The 18,035-nt window shown below is 40.3% G+C and overlaps 1 protein-coding gene across 3 annotated transcripts in view; it reads right to left on the reverse strand.

The window, feature by feature from the left end:
* The window catches only part of LOC120525748 (microtubule-associated protein RP/EB family member 3-like), a 242,037-nt gene extending 227,492 nt beyond the window's left edge, over nt 1-14,545 (reverse strand). For all 3 annotated transcript variants that reach the window (XM_039748317.1, XM_039748315.1, XM_039748316.1), the window contains exon 1: nt 14,371-14,545. The gene's annotated coding sequence lies outside the window, so the exon portion shown is untranslated. The remainder of the gene's footprint in view (nt 1-14,370) is intronic.
* Between the last annotated feature and the right edge of the window lie 3,490 nt (nt 14,546-18,035).

Here is an 18,035-nt window from a genome sequence, read left to right on the forward strand (position 1 = left end):
TTAGTAAAAGGCACATGGCAGCCTACCTGGCACCTAAAGGACTCTCAGACCATGAGAAACAAAATTCTCTGGTCTGATGAGACAAAGATTGAACCTTTTGGTGTGAATGCCAGGCATTACATTTGAAGGAAACCAGGCACCGGTCATCATCAGGCCAATACCATCACTACAGTGAAGCATGGTGGTGGCAACATCATGCTGTGGGGATGTTTTTCAGTGGCAGGAACTGGGAGACTAGTCAGGATAAAGGGAAAGATGACTGCAGCAATGTACAGAGACATCCTGGGTGAAAACCTGCTCCAGAGCACTCTTGACCTCAGACTGGGGCGACGGTTCATCTTTCAGGAGAACAACAACCCCTAAGCACACACCCAAGATATCAAAGGAGTGGCTTCAGGACAACTCTGTGAATGTCCTTGAGTGGCCCAGCCAGAGCCCAAACTTGAATCCGATTGAACATCTCTGGAGAGATCTAAAAATGGCTGTGCACCGACGCTTCCCATCCAACCTGATGGAGCCTGAGAGGAATGGGCGAAACTGGCCAAGGATAGGTGTGCCAAGCTTGTGGCATCATATTCAAATAGACTTGAGGCTGTAATTGCTGATAAAGGTGCATCAACAAAGTATTGAGCAAAGGCTGTGAATACTTATGTACATATGATTTCTCAGTTTTTTTATTTTTAATATATTTGCAAAAACCTCAAGTAAACTTTTTCATGTTGTCATTATGGGGTGTTGTGTGTAGAATTCTGAGGAAAAAAATGAATTTAATCCATTTTAGAATAAGGCTGTAACATAACAAAATGTGGAAAAAGTGATGCGCTGTGAATACTTTCCGGATGCACTGTATTTGGGTACTGTATTTTTTTCAACACTGCACAATGGACACTTTTGGTTTTACTTTTGACTGTTTTTAACAAAAGCACTTGAGCTCTTTCCACCATTCTCTGGTTTCAATGAGATTTCTCAGCTCATCTCAGTCATAACTATTGACGGTGTTGGTTCAACAGACTCCCATGTGGGAAGAGGGAGTCTGTAGTGGACTGGCATCGTCACACTATTACACAGTAACTAGGTACATTACAGAGTATTGAAAAAAATAATAAAACAAGTACAACTTGGCTTAAAGTATTATCCAGTAGTATAGAAACAGTATTCACACATCTTAACATAATGGTCCACATCTGACCTTTTAAAGCCAAAGTATCTCCAGACAACAGACACGGCACCTTTTTTCATCAAAAGTTCTTCTGTGTCATCATGTTTAACTTTATGGTCTGCTACAGCTTCTGTTTAGGAATGTTCTCTGTCCATTTTCACCGCTCAGTACCTCCACTAACGCATGTACGCCATTGTATGACTGTTCAGCGGTGCAGCAGTGAAAAAGGTCTCCCCTTGAACAGTTTCCCACTGCGCCACATTCTGAACACTGTTTAGGCTATTTAAACCGGTGTTCCGGTATAAGAAAAATCCATGTCATAACAAAAACAAAAAACATTTTTTGGTATAAACCGGTATATCGCCCATCACTAATCTCATGCAAATTTTACATGCCAGTTTACAGAATAAATCAGTGCTGTACATTCACCGTCCACACTACTGCTAAAGAGATGCGCTCGACCCAGCACATCAGTGGATCAATCCAGAGCATAGACATTTTATTTATTATATACCTCTTAAAAAAAAATTGTGCACAGAATGTTCAAGGGTAATCAGCTCCAGTAAACCTAATAAAAATAATAATATTATTACCTGAATGGTGCTTATTTCCCAATGTGCCTTACAACATTTAAAACTGGTTACATTCCTTTCATATATCAAATTGGAGTACAGGCAGGTGAAATGACTTGTTCATGGACACGCCATGTCGGTAGCAGGATTTGAACCCACAATTTCAGGTTTTGAAGTCCTAAGTCCAAAGCTTTAACCTTTAAAACACACCGAGTGCAAAAATATTAACCCTTAATATAAAAAAAAAAAACTATTGCTATATTGCATACAGAAAAGCACTTAGCTTCATAGTAGTTTTCATACACTCAATTAACCGATAACACTATAACTGACACCCAATGTCTTAGAAAAGTTCCTGAGTTAAGCTGGGTAAGACATATTCCTCAACTTATATTTGTCCTGAAATCATGAGGAGTCTCACTGTTCTCCATGATCCCTCTGAACCCACCGTGTGAGGAATTGCAGTCTTTATCAACAACAAAAAGATTTCCAAACTTCATGTGAAGTTAACCTCTAAAAGTCCTAATCAGAAGCAAGTACAATTCAAAAATAGTTGACTGTTTGTATTTTACACCACTGAAACTCTTTGCCTGGGGACTCACTGCTAACCCTTTGTGTCATCTATGCTCTCTCAAAGTTCATGGCATATTAGCACACATATTGTGGGACCTTCCTCCTGTTTTCTCTTTCTGGACTTATATCTGTAACTCTCTTTCCAAAACCCCGTTCTTGAATATACAGGCAGTCCCCGGGTTACATACGAGATAGGGACTGTAGGTTTGTACTTAAGTTGAATTTGTATGTAAGTCGGAACAGGTACATAAATTTAATAAATGCTATTGTTGACCGACTGTAACCAAGTGCTCTGCCAATGAATGATGGAGTTTCACCTCTCTCTGACCTTTTTATCTCTACTTTATTTTCAATGGTGATGGTTTTTTCTCTTCTTTACTGTATCACCAGAACTTGCATCAGATTTGTGTTTCAGAGATATTGTTGAAGGATGAAGGATGAAGACAAAAGATTAAGATGAGCTTTTCTGCACAGCACTGTCCATGCTATCACAGCAGCAAGGCACCCCTCGTCAGCACGTCTGATGTAAGAGACAACTTCCTGCTATGTACATAATAGTACAAGCAGGCTTGCTATTGAGAATGAATGGGGGCATCGAGGGACGGTTCATCACCAGCCCACCTCACAGTCACCTCCACTACAGTATGCTGCCTGCAGTGTCCTCCCAGCGAGAACGAACATGGTGCAGCCAAAGGTGGGTAGTGAATCGCCCCCATTCAATAGGCAGCCATCCAATGCACACTACAATGCTACCCCAGTCGCCCCGTTCACCCTCAATGGCCTCCGTTCAGCCACAACAGGGTCACCACTTGCAGCATTACCAGCCGCCCAACGAGAACGAATGGGGCAGCCATATGTGGTGAGTGAGCAGTGAAACCGCTTGCCATCAGGAGCCACCCGAGGGACACTACACTGCATGAGCAGCGAAATCGCCACCCTCCAGCCTCCATCCAGCCACTGCTTGCAGCATTACCGGCCGCAAACTGTGAACGAAATGGGAAGCCGTGTGTGGTGGGCGGGCAGTGAAACTGCTTGCCGCCGGGAGCCACCCGAGGGACACTACACTGCACGAGCAACAAAATCGCCCCCCTCTAGCCTCCATCCAGCCACCGCTTGCAGCGTCCACAGGCTGAAGATGACGGAGCAGCAGTTACTGAGGCGCATGTGTCGCAGCTGTGGCCCCGTTCGTAACTCGTAGGTCGGATGTCTATAACCAGGGGACTACCTGTACTGTAACTCCCGTTCCATATATCTTTCTCTGGTTTATCTCTTACCTTTCCAACAAAGGCTTTCTCTTTAGACACCATTTCTGCCACGTTTGCAGCGGTTTCCAAATGAAAGGGCCATAACATCCTATCTCCTACACTGTAAATCTAGTTTTCTTTCTGCATCCTGAAACAATAGGTTGCCCCACATCACTGATAAATAGATAGTTGCTGTTCATTTGGTAGGGACTGGATAGCCATGTCTCAAGGTATAGGTTTGGTTTCTCTCTCTCTCATCCTCTCCTTCACTCTCTCTTTTTATCTACTTGGACCTCCACACATCTGGGGCCTCTGGGGACCACATTGACAGAAAACAATATTACTTTCTTTATTTTACCAGGCTGTGGAGCGTGTTTTGGGGTGAGGGGTTTTATATACTCCACTGCAAATTTTATCTGGTGACAATTTTATTGTTTTCTGTTATCCTAATAAAATTACTCAAAAATGTAAAAAAAAATGCAAACACATTTAAAGATAAAACACAAAATATGCACACAGGCGGAGACAGGAAATTTGATTTTGCGTCATTGTCTTAAATGTCTTAAATTGTCTTAAATGTAATGTCACGGGAATTGTGCTTATTATTATTAAAAAAAAGCCAACACACACATACAGGCTGTATTTCATCACGGAATTAGTTCAGAAATAGATTCATGCATGATTTAAGAGTGCAATCATGTGACTGATATGATTTTAGCGTTAGTTTGTTGGAGGAGACAACTGATGGCAAGATTAATTGTATTTTAATACCGTGTCCTACACAGTCCCTAAATAAGGAACGTAGGCATGGAAATTCATTCCCTGAGTGCATATGTCATGTCTACTGATGTCCAGTCCAAGCATCCATTTATTTCTAACCAGTATACAATTCACAAATGCAGACGAAAACTTGCACACCCACTATTATACATATAGGACTGTGGGAAACTAAACACTGGCAGTACTAACAACAGTTGCAGGCTGTAAAAATCGAGGCAACATTCAAACAAAGTGGCTATTTGGCTTGTCTCCACCAATACAATGAGCTACTCATAGCAAAATAAAATGTATTTAGTGCTTCAAAGCACAAAGCACTATGATCATGCCAGTTAGTAGGATAAGCGAGACAGCATTCTTCAATGCTAAATATGAATATAAGAATACTAATTTTGTGTTATTCGTCAGGATTTTTTGAAGCCAAACTGCTATTCGTGAGTATTACCCCTAAAAAAACATGTTTTTTCCTAAAATTTCATACATACTGCACCTATCCTTTAGAGACTACAGTACTTCCTGTAGTAACTGACATGCAACCAAAATAATGGTCCATATGTTGAGATACACCCATAGAATACTTTCATCAAATTTATTACTCAAGTAAAAACATGGCAAGATTTGAAATTCACAAACATAAACCTATTCTATAAAACTGAACTTTTGTAAATGCCAAAATAACTGTGTAAAAACACTGTTTTTATTGTATATGTAGTAAAACAATAAATATGTTATGTGTCAAGAACAGCAGTAGTCTACTGAAAAATTTGAATTTAGGATCAACAACAACAATATTTATTTATATAGCACATTTTCATACAAACAGTAGCTCAAAGTGCTTTACATAATAAAGAATAGAAAAATAAAAGACACAATAAGAAAACAAAATAAGTCAACATTAATTAACATAGAATAAGAGTAAGGTCCAATGGCCAGGGGGGACAGAAAAAACAAAAAAACTCCAGACGGCTGGAGAAAAAAAAATAAAATCTGTAGGGATTCCAGACCATTAGACTGCCCAGTCCCCGCTGGGCATTCTACCTAACATAAATGAAACAGTCCTCTTTGGATTTAGGGTTCTCATTCACATCACATTTAATCAATGTACTAATATTTTTGCTGCAATTCAGTTTAGTATCAAAGTAATAATATTTTTGTTGCAATTCAGTTTAGTATCAAAGTACTAATATTTTGGCTGCAATTCAGTTTAGTATAAGATATTACTAAGCTAGTGGGTTCACACCACCTTCCTACTTGTGCTATTCCTGTTCTTAATTAAAGTGATTTAGTTTGAGAATAATATAGTATTTTGTGCTGATGAATGGCAAAAAAAAAATCACAATTAAATACATTGCAGTTCCATGCTGCAACACATTTAAATGTGAAAAAAGTCTACTTCTGAAGTGAATTCACTTCAAAAATCTCTTTAGTGTCAGATTCTACAATGATTCCTGCCTACAACTTTCATCTCTGCTTCTCTCTGAATGGCTACTATTATTCAACTTCACAGTGGGTTATTCAGCTTATTTTTATGTAAATAAACATATCATCAACCATTTCGGTGTTCCTCAATTACAGCTCCAATCTTCAATAGTCGTTTCCCACACCTAATCTTAATTACTAGTTTTTTTCTTATTTAGGGGCTAACCCAAGAAAATCATCTTTGATATGGCCTTGAAGTGCAACTAAGGAATTTGCAGCAGACATTCCAGATAAGGAAAAAGAGGACTGATAAACATTTCCGGAGGTATTAGAGAGAATTTGGAGCCAGAAAGGAAAAACAAGAAAATTAAACAATGTGGGAATACTTTTTTTGTAGAAACACATTGAGGATTGATAAATTATACTTTGATGTAAAAATGTGAATTGAGAGATCCTAGTTGAATGGTTTTATAATGCAAGTACAATAATGGCACACAAAAGCCCACAATTGTAATGTGGGACTTCAAAAGTTCTGACAAAAATATTGATAGTTTGATCACTAATCAAAAACAAATACTTTTAAAAAATATGTTAACAAAATAAAACAAAATCACCTCCCTCACTCACTCACAGAAGCATAGTATAATATTTTGGGATAAGTGACTTCCATATAAATATTAATTTGCTACAAAAGTTCACTGTCAAAGTTAATCAACCCTTTGAAGAGAAAGACTAAGAGAAAGGGAACATAAACTGTGATTTTATTGCGTTTCTGTACATTGTTAGTACTTTTGTCATTTATTTACAACCATCTCTAAACTCAATTAAGGCTCATAAAATACGTTAAATATGTATTGATAGTTAACAAATGGATATGCTGTAAAAGAAAACACACTGGTACAAATTTAGGCAGGAGCAACAGTTATTTGGCAGAAAATACTACTCAAATACAGCAAATTAACTTTAATAAAAATATACACATTAAGGTTACAACTTCCTGCATCTTCATAGTAATTAAAAGTATATAAAATGTAAATTTGTACACAACAGAAAAGCATTTTTAGTAGCTGTTTAAAAAAAATCTTACTTTGGGGAGGGGGATAAGCTTTACACTCACTTTGTAAAGTTATGTATTTCATGTCTTAGCTGGCACTTTTTATCATTGTTTGTGCAATATGTTTTTCTGCCATGTAAAGTGACTACAAGTGTAAGTTTTCTTTTTTCTTACTTTTAACTTTTGAACATTCACACAAGAGACATAAATCATTATAAACTAAAATTTCTTCTGTCACTTTTGGCTTTCTTATATTTTCACATTTGCTATTCCAGTGAAGTTGTTGTGATCACCTCCAATCTCAAAGTCCAAAGAATCTTGATTTTAGAAGCTATCCAAAACTTTAAATGTGCAGTTACAACTAAGTTAAGATACAGCTTTTGATGGTACCTTGTCTTATAATTACAATTCAGATAGATATCCACTGTAGTATATGTGGCTAGAAAAGCCAAAGAGCCCAATACATCTTCACTGTAATTACTATTTTTTTTAGGAATGGCCAGCTACATATATTTTCCTTTTTAATTTGGATATACCTATTCCACAATGACTGTGTTATAAATAGCTGCCCTAAAATTAACATGAAAGTGTTACATAACTAAAAGTACACAGTACAGTTTCTGATTTAAAAATCACTAGGTAAAGCATTTCAGTTATCAAACTATATGACGAAATATCAAGTAGTAGAATAGAATTAAATGACTGCTCCTCAAATTTACTTTCTAATTTTCGACAACCTTGCAGTCCAATATTCTTCTCAGGCCACTACCCACTACCTTCACCTATATTTTCTTCTGCCTTCTCTCTTTATGCCCACCTCATTCATGTGGATCTTTGTCCAGTCATTCTCTTTGTTTTGTTCTATATACCCTTGTCCACTTTACATTTTTCTGTGCTCATCACATATCTCATCTATTTCATAATAATCCAGTAAACTAATCAATAGATAGATAGATAGATAGATAGATAGATAGATAGATAGATAGATAGATAGATAGATAGATAGATAGATAGATAGATAGATAGATAGATAGATAGATAGATAGATAAATTCACATACTCCAGCAGCAGCATACTGATAAAAACAATATTAAACAGCGATAAAAATGCAGGTAAAACAGACAATAACTTTGTATAACGTTAACTTTTAACCCCGGGTAAAATTGAAGTGTCATATAGTATGGGGGAGGAACGATCTCTTCAGTCTGACAGTGGAGCAGGCCAGTGACAGCAAACTGTCGCTGAAGTTGCTCCTTTGTCTGGACATGATACTGTTCAGTGGGTGCAGTGGATTCTCCATGACTAACAGGAGCCTGCTCAGCACCCATCGCTCTGCCATGGATGTCAAACTGTCCAGCTCCATGCCTACAATACAGCCTGCCTTCCTTACCAGTCTGTCCAGGCGTGAGGCGTCCTTCTTCTTTATGCTGCCTCCCCAGCACACCACCTCACAGAAGAGGGCACTCACCACAACCGTCTGATAGAACACCTGCAGCATCTTATTGCAGATGTTGAAGTACGCCAGTCTTCTACGGAAGTATAGTTGGCTCTGTCCTCTCTTGCACTGAGCATCAGTATTGGCAGTCCAGTCCAATTTATCATCCAGCTGCACTCCCAAGTATTTATAGGTCAGTACCCTCTGCACACAGTCACCTCTGATAATCACGGGGTCCAGGAGGGGCCTGGGTCTCCTAAAATCCACCACCAGCTCCTTGGTTTTGCTGGTGTTCAGGTGTAAGTGGTTTGAGTCACACCATTTAACAAAGTCCTTGATTAGGTTCCTATTAAGAGCTTAACATACTGTGATTTGTGTTGCTTTTAAATCAGTGCCTACTGTAAAATTAAATGTCACCTTTGCATGGCAGAAGCACAGACTGGAAATAACAGGGTCAATTAGTGAAGAGGACAAACAATGAGGCCATCTAAATAAAGGTTGATCCATAAAAACTGGATTCTAAGACATTGATGTATTTTACATTTACATCTAAAGTACTTAAGACTTGGTAGGAAAAAAATGGCACTCCACAAGAATACCAATTCAAACAGCTAAAACAAGATTTTAAGAATGTATTAAATACAGTATTGTCAAATGCATTATGATACAGGTTATATATAACAAATTAGAAAGACATCTCCATAGCCTTGCTGGTGTTTTTTTTGCACCTAATACATATGTGTATATACAGTTAAGTCAGACGTTTACATGCACTTAGGGTGAATTCTTTAAAACTCACTTTATAACACCTCCACAGATTTTATACTAACAAACTATAATTTTGGTATAACATTTAAGTCCTCGACTTAGTGTAAGGCAAAAGTATTTTTTCCAACAATGTTCACAGGCAGAGAATTTCACATTTTTATTGACTATATCACAATTCCAGTTGGTCACAAGTTTAATACACTTTCTTAGTATTTGGTTGAATTGCCTTAAAATTGTTTAAATTGAGCCAAACATTTTGGGTAGCCTTCTACAAGCTTCTTAAAAGAATTTTGGCCCATTCCTCCTGACAGCACTGGTATAACTGTGACAGGTTTGCTTTTTCAAACCTGCCCACATATTTTCAATCGGATTAAGGTCAGGGCTTTGTGATGTTCACTCCAATACCTTGACCTTGTTGTCCTTGAACCATTTTGCAACAACTTTGGAGGTATGCTTAGGGTCATTGTCCATTTGGAAGACCCATTTGCAACTGAGCTTCAACTTCCTTGTTGAGCTCTTGACATGTTGCTGCAGTATATCTACATAAATTTTCTTCCTCATCATGCCATCTATTTTGTGAAGTGAATCACTCCATCCTGCAGCAAAGCACCCTTACAACATGATACTCCCACCCCCATGCTGATCGTTGGTACGGTGTTCTCTGACTTGCAAGCCTCAACCTTTTTCCTCCAAACATAACGATGGTTATTATGACCAAACAGTTCAATCTTGGATTCATCAAACCAGAGGACATTTCTCAAGAAGGTAAGATCTTTGTCCCCTTCTACCATTGCAAACTATACTCTGACTTTTTTATTGCAGCTTTGGAGCAGTGGTTTCTTGATTGCTGAGCAGTATAACTGCTCCCTTCAGCATCTTCACAAGGTCCTTTGCTGTTGTTCTGGGATTGATTTGCACTTTTTGTGCCAAAGTACATTCCCGAGCGGTGTGATGGCTGTGTGGCCCCATGGTGTTTACACATGCGTATTATTGTTTGTACAGATGAACGTGGAACCTTCAGGCATTTGAAAATTGTTCTCAAGGATAAACCAGATTTGTGGAGGTCCACAGTTTTTATTCTGGGGTCTTGGCTGATTTCTTTTGATTTTCCTATTAGGTCAAGCAAAGAAGCAGTGAATTTGATGGTAGGCCTTGACATTCATCCACATATTGACTCCAATAAGATTAACTGGTTATCAAGGGCTAATTGTATAATTGTCTAAATTTTCCAAGCTGTGTAAAGGCACAGTTAACAAAGTGTGTGTAAATTTGTGACCCACTGGAATTGTGATATAGTCAATAAAATGTAAAATACTATGTCTGTAAACACTGTTGGAAAAAATTACTTTTGCACTGCACAAAGTAGATGTCTTAAACAATATGCCAAATGTATAGTTTGTTAGTATAAAATCTGTGGAGGTGTAATAAAGTGAGTTTTAAAGAATTCACCCTAAGTGTATGTAAACTTCTCACTTCACTTGATTCTTGTTGTATACAGTTGAACAATCAGATTCCTGGTTCTAGAACAAAATTATTATTATATAAACATACCACTATTAACATACAGTGTATGAAATTATCATTAATTTGTTGCAATCTTTTAACTTATTTTAGTGAAGATACACTATTTTTTGTTTGTAGTACAGTGGAACCTTGGGTCATTTCCCCCTATAGGATTGTATATAAATACAATTAATCCAATCCGGACCATAAGAGCTGTATGTAAATATATATTTTTTTAAAGATTTCTAAGCACAAAAATAGTTAATTATACCATAGAATGCACAGTGTAATAGTAAACTAAATGTAAAAACATTGAATAACACTGAGAAAATCTTGAACAGAGAAAACTAACATTGCAGGAGTTCACGCTATATGTAAGCACTTTTTTTTAATGAGTTTTAAGCACAGGGAAAAAAATGAACATTTGAAAAATCCGTAATTTATACAAAGACTAACCATAAACAACCAAGAAAACTAACCTTGCATGAGTCAAGTTCTGACATGAAGGAAGTAAGGAGGAACTGGGCGGAGAGGAGATTACAGTTTTGAGGTAGTCCCTCTGTGCGATGCATGTCTGACCGAGAACAATTTACTGTACAGGGAGAGACTGAACACGTGCGTAAATCACCGACACGTACGAACTGGAAGGGAAACGAAATAGAGCAAAAGAGTTCACAGCAAATGCACAGACAAAGACTGAACACGTGCGGAAATCATCGGCGCGTACGAACCGGAAGGGAAACTGGCTTGTTCATCACCCGAGTGTGTGGTCATGAACAGATGCAAAAGTTTGGCAAACTTTTTGGTCGTAACCCGATTTGTACATGTTCCGAGACATTCGTGACCCGAGGTTCCACTGTATGTACAAGCATTGGAACTCTGCAGTTGCATGACATAAATTAGGGCCATAAAACAGTGATACCAGTGTAATATAATACATTGTTGAAACCATTCTGAAAAGGCAAAAGTATGAACAGTAAAATAAAATTCATTCTAAGACACCCCAAACTATAAAAAGTCAGCATATAGCAGTCAACTGGCTAATCTGTGCAGTCAAATATCCAGCCATCCACTTTGCCAAACTTGCTTATTACAATTCAATGTTTATCAGAAAATGTATTCAGTAGTATTGGGTGTTTCCACATCAACTCCACATAGGTCATCTAGGAAAAATGTGTATGTACTAAGGCTGGTGCTCTCCTTAATGCTGAAACTGGCCATTTAAAGGTTCCATATCTTGTCTACCTATGCATTACACAGTTCAGACATTTATTTACATGACAACAGTTACACTTACATAAATAATATTAATAATAATAAATAATAATATATAAATATAAAAGTTACACTTATCCCTATTTTTAAGGCTAAGCCAGTTTACACACAACAATTAATCTAATATGATGATCTTTGAGATGTGAGAGGAACCACAGTCACAAAGAATATTTTTCACCAAGGTGTACTTTTCACCTATTTTCTGGTTATAAGTTATGTTGGACTATTCCAGATAACACGGTTTAAAAAGAAGGGATTACAACTTCAAAGTCTGCTACAGGGTATATTCTCAGTCATTCTGAGTAATTAAATATTACAGTAACCGGATGATCTAACATAGTCAGTTGTACCTGCATGTTTAAAACTCATAAGCTGCCAACAGATCTCAAACAAAATAGTAAATAAATATTCTTAAAACCACAGCATGTTATGTTTCTGATGCAAGTAAACCAGAGACTGGATGTCCTGGGAGTAGAGATTTGTGTATGTACATATTAGATGCACGTTAGGGTTAACTGCCAATTCTAGGTTCACTCAATGGCACTGTTTCTGGATGCATGAGTAAACCCTGTGATGCACTGGACACCCATGTAGGAAAAGACCTTGCCTAGCACTGGACAGGTGCTAGAACCTGTGAACCTCAATTCCATCATCCAGCTTTAAGAACAAAGTTATTTTGGATAATATAGTGTCAAAAACTAAATTGAAGACTACGATATTTATGTGCATAATGTACTTTTGGGTGGGATTAAACATTGTTTGTGCCTTTTACACATACATTTTAGCTGCCTGTTCTTCAGAGATTTACAATGTGTTAAAAAATATTCTGGATTTAGCAAGTATGAAAAGTTAGATTTTAAATATTTCACTATGAAATTCAATTCCCAATGCACTGTTTTGCCTCAAATTCCTACATATATTACATATTTTATAATTGATTCATTTGTAAGGCATTTGCATAGCAGATGCAGTTCTGTTTTTGGATGAGAACATGAACATTTCAAACAAGCCTGGTCCCATAACAACTTTTTTCCCCAGCATTAGACTGTGCAAAAAAACTCAACTTTGTTTTCTATTCATCTGGAAAATAGCTTTGCAAAGTTTATTATTTCTAGTCAGACTACCAAAAGATCTTTTGTAAATTATCCATACGGAGCTTGATAAAAATGTGCATCTTTTTAACTCTAAAACATTAAATGTAAGAAAAACTCGGAAGACCAGATATATTAGCTAAATTGACAAGTTTAAGAAAAAATAAATAAACCAGCAAAATTAGCTTAGTTCTTTATCTTGATTACCAAAGTATATTATATTGGGAAAATAAAAATACAATATATTTTACTAGGGTTTCCTAACGCAAGAATTTATTAAATTGAGAAGCAAGCTTGTTTTTTTTTTTTTAAATAAATTATTATTAAAAGCAAACATTTTATAGTTTAATACTTATGTAGGAGGAAAACAGAAATAAATTTTTCAAGTTGTAATTATATGATAACCTGAAGAATACTAGCATGGATTACCAATATTTTGAATGAAGGTTGGTAAAAGCATAAGTACATTTCTAAAAAAACAGGCTATATTTTTTAAATATGCGCTTGGGAAGTATTTGTTGTGCAACCTCAAATGACAATATGCTCATTACCGTATCCATGGTGCCAATAATTGTCACAGCTATCGTGTTCTTTCTCTTCATTTGTCTTGAAAGGTTTTACTGCAGTATCTTTGGTTTTTCTAACCAGACATATTTTATACACAGAATATTAAAATGTTAACTTTCATTGAAAACTGGTTAAGAAACTGACTCCGTTCTTGCTCTTATTCCTATCATTGAAAGGAACAAAATTGTGAAAGAGAGGGCCACTAAAGCTAGGTTACTTATAAGCGCTTCACAAACTATAATTACTGTACTGCGGTTACTATTTCTAGAACTGATATAACAGACATTGTAATACAGTGCGATTTTTAATATTGGCTTTGTATTTCATTAATTGGCCAAAAAAGTAATTTAGTACAAAAAGTCACCGGACATAAGTAACACACTATCTAGATTTATCTACCCTTCATATAACAGTATCACTTTACAGCTTTATAACCTTTGGTAAGGAGGAGAGAAATGTTGCTAAAATGAGCCAACGAGAGCAACTGTCCCCCGATATTATGCAGCAAAAAGCTATCATTTTGGGACTCTGTTCTTGGTACAGGCCTCTTGCAGTGCTCGAAGAAAATAAAGGAAACCTAAGCAAAGGGCAAAGAACGCGTTATACTCAGTCAGACATCCCCAGATCATACATAATATGCACCAATTACAGTAACAGCAAACCGTTGCTAGCCACCGTATCACCTGCACATAGCGCAAAAGGAAAAATACGCAGTACTATGATGTTTCTATAATTGACCCCCCTCTACAGGCCCTACACAGTACTCGCAAGAGGTATTTTCATTGAAGAGAAGCAGGGGAACGACCGCTCCTGTCAAAATCAGGATAACCTGTGGGACACTCCGAATCCCCGTTTTAATGTCTGACAGTAACTGTGGAAGCACACATTATCACGCGGTTTCTTTTCCCACTGTCATATAATGCTGTTACTTACTGTCTTTGCAAAACGCCCCTTTCTTTTCGGCTGTTTTATTCCTCCCAGCCTGCACGTCGCCTCGTCTCGACAGTCGCCGCCGTTGCTAGTTGAGTTGCGTTGCGCTGTGCGCTCTTGGACTGATGATCCTGCAGGCCGCCCCCACCGCCGCCACTCTGTCTCCAGCTCTAGCTCTGCGGCTCGACTCTACAGAGCATGCGCTTTCCCCCTGGTCGCGCATAAACGGAGAAACTGGCATGCCTGTGCTCACCATTGTGGCTCAAGAGTTGCCTTAACTCTCTTACGACCCAACCAGCAATGCTAGAGCCACAATGGACGCTGTAGCACATAAACCTCTGTATATTTTTCGTTTCCCGCACGCTTGTGTCATCATGGTAACCTACACTGCAGCAACAAACAATCGCTACGAGAAAAACCGTCAATAACAAGATACATTAAAGTGATTTCCTTATAACTTATCTTTCATATCTATTGTAACAACCCGGCAGCAAGCGCTGGCGGAGTGACGCTCATGGTAATTTATGTAAATAGTTTGTGGGGAATTTATGGGTAATTTATAAAAAGCTTATTGTATGTCGAATTTACGTATTGTCATTTGTGTTGTAAATAATGGTGTGTTTGTATTTAATTGGTTGGGTGGGTTTGGGACATCGCCGTCCGGGGGTTATTTATTTTGTAAAAAGTACCAATTTATTGAAATGTGTCTCTGTGCGTGACCTTGGCAATGGCGAGCAATAATGTTGAGCTTTTGTTTCTGACTATCTTCTGTAATAAAAGATACAACAGGACAGAGCTGTTTTATTGCTAAGATTTTATCTAAGCAAACTACCGAGACACTCGGAGTCGCGGTGTATGGGGCACGAGTGTTCTCTTTCTTAAAGAGCTGGGTGCAGTTGCGTGCATGACGCTGGCAAGCCGCTAGCCGACAGCTTCGAGAGGTGCACGGCAGAGTTCGCTCGAAATCTTAAAGACTCCTCCACGGGTCGCTACATTGGTGTCAGAAGTGGGAGACCAGGCTGTTTAGAAGACGCCGTCATGGAACAGAGTCTTGAAGAAATAGAGCGTGCCATCTCGAAAATAGCGTTATGTTGGAGCGCCTGATCAGCAGAACTGCACGGAGAAAAGGACAAACTGGCCTGAGGGTGCCAGTATTCCCGGACAGTGTTGCGATCTTCTAGGCACGGCCGAATGAACCTGTAGCTGCCGCAACGACACCCCAAATCACCAGTCGGCCGGTCCTCCCCACACGGTCACCCGCTAAGCTGCCACGATACAGCGGGTTGACGCCCCTGGAGCCATACCTTGCACAAGTGGATCTGGCTGCTCTTCACAATGGTTGGAGCTGCGAGGAAGCTGCAACACACTTGGCCCTTGCCTTGGAGGGTCCCGCACTTCAGGTACTCATCGACCTGCCGCCTGAGGAGTGTCGTGATCTTCAGGCCCTCACCGATGCTCTCACCCGTCGTTTTGGACAGAGAACCTCAGCGGAACACAGCAGGGAGGAGCTGACAAACCGACATCGGCGTGAAGGTGAGAGTGTGGGAGCATTTGCAGCTGACATCAGGGTCTATGTACGGAAAGGTTACCCTACTTTCTCGACAGCAGCAAGGGAAGAACTCAGTCTTCATGCTTTCCTGCGGGCCTTGCACCAGAGCGTCTTCGCAGCATGTCTGTCTGTCGTCGCCCAGACATTTGAGCGAGGCACTACGGGAGGCTGAACGGGCTGAAGAGGTACTACAGTTTGGGTCTCCGCACGTCAATCATCACGCCCAAGCCGCTATCGAGAGCAGTTGAGCGAGTGGTAGAAAGGGACCAGCCTGAGGGTGTGGAGGTCGGTCGCCCAGCCATCATCAATTCCCCGACAGAGACAAAGATCGGACCGCTGTTTCCGATGCGGAGAACCAGGGCATTTTGCCAGGGACTGCCCTGCTCCAAGTCCCCTGCCTCGTACAACATCACCTTCGGAAACGACTTCGGAGTGAGGCCGTGAGGGGACCCTCGCTCCAATTTTCAGCATCCCTCCGCAATGACTGCCCTAAAGTGGGGCGCTGTGGGTTTTCAGGTGGACTATACCTAGACTGCATTATAGACGGACGGCCATGCAGTGCCTTAGTGGACACGGGTCCACTATTTGTCTATTACAGAGAGGAGTGTTGCCCAAACAGCTGGTCCTCTTCCAAAAGACTGGACTCCTTCTAACATCGAACTGCGCACGGTTACGGGTGAACGGACAAAAATGCCCGGAAAGAAACTATTGACTGTAGTAGTAGGGACGAGCCAGACCAGCCACGAATTCTGGCTCATGGACATTAAAGACAAATGCATAATTGGGTTAGACTTGCTGGCCCACTGGGGAGCATGTGTTGATGTGTCCAGGGCCATCCTCTGCGTAGGTAATGAGACTGTGTCGCCCCAATCGGGCTGGAATCATCCTGGAAGGGCTGTTAGCTTGGATTTGCCTGGACACCACGGCTCACCGGCTCCCGACCGTTGTTCGGAAGATGCAGGGACTGAAGAGGACCCCAGGAGAGTATTGCAGCTCAGACCAGTGCTCCCCAACGGTTTTCCTCACACGACCACCCATCCACTGAGACGGTTGCTGCTGTGGAGGAATTGGGCCATCGAAGTGGTGAACAGCTGAGCACGCCACAGCAGGAGCAACTCCAGAAAGTATTGAACGACTTTGTGGACATTTTTGCGGCTCGAGAAGAGGACTGCACCAGAACCTCGTTAGTCAAACACCACATTGACACTGGCCACGCCGCCCCCATTCGGTTGCGCCCCCACAGATTGCCTCTTGCAAAACGCCAAGCTGCCGAAGAATTGATTCGCGAGATGGTAACCAACGACATCATTGAGCCTTCGGACAGTCCTGGGCCGCACCCATGGTCATGGTGCGGAAGAAAACGGGGGGTTGGCGCCCTTGTGTGGACTTTCGTAAATTAAATGCAGTCACTCGAAAAGACTCTTACCCATTGCCTCGCATCGATGATGCATTGGACTATGTGGCTGGATCCCGTTGGTTCAGCACTTTGGACTTGCGCAGTGGATATTGGCAGGTAGAACTGGCAGCAGAGGACCGACCCAAAACTGCATTCACCATCGGACAAGGGCTGTGGCAGTTTAAGGTAATGCCGTTTGGACTTTGTAATGCGCCGCCACGCTTGAAAGACTAATGGAGCGGGTCCTAAAAGACATTCCCCGAACCCGTTGTGTGGTCTATTTAGATGACCTGCTGATTCATGCCAGAGACTTTGACCAGGCGGTGCACAATTTAAGGGAGGTCCTGACCGCCATTCGTAGCGCCGGGTTGCGGTTAAACCCTGAGAAATGCAATCTTCTCGCCCGACAGACTCAGTTTCTAGGGCACGTAATCAGCGAGAGTGGGGTGGCTACAGACCCCGCGAAGGTGACTGCCGTGAGCAACTGGCCCCCACCAGCCAATATCACTGAACTGCGGAGCTTTTGGGTTTAGCCTCCTACTACCAAGATTCGTAAAAACTTTGCGACCATTGCCAGCCCTTTGCACCGACTAACGAGTAAGGGCCAACAGTTTGGGTGGACGGAGGACTGCACAGCCGCCTTCCAACAGTTAAAGGCTGCCCTCGTCAGCGCCTGTCCTGGCGTACCCTGACCCCAACCAACCTTTTGTGGTGGACACTGAC

This window comes from Polypterus senegalus, chromosome 3 (assembly GCF_016835505.1).
Source record: "Polypterus senegalus isolate Bchr_013 chromosome 3, ASM1683550v1, whole genome shotgun sequence".
Classification (NCBI taxonomy): Eukaryota; Metazoa; Chordata; class Cladistia; order Polypteriformes; family Polypteridae; genus Polypterus; species Polypterus senegalus.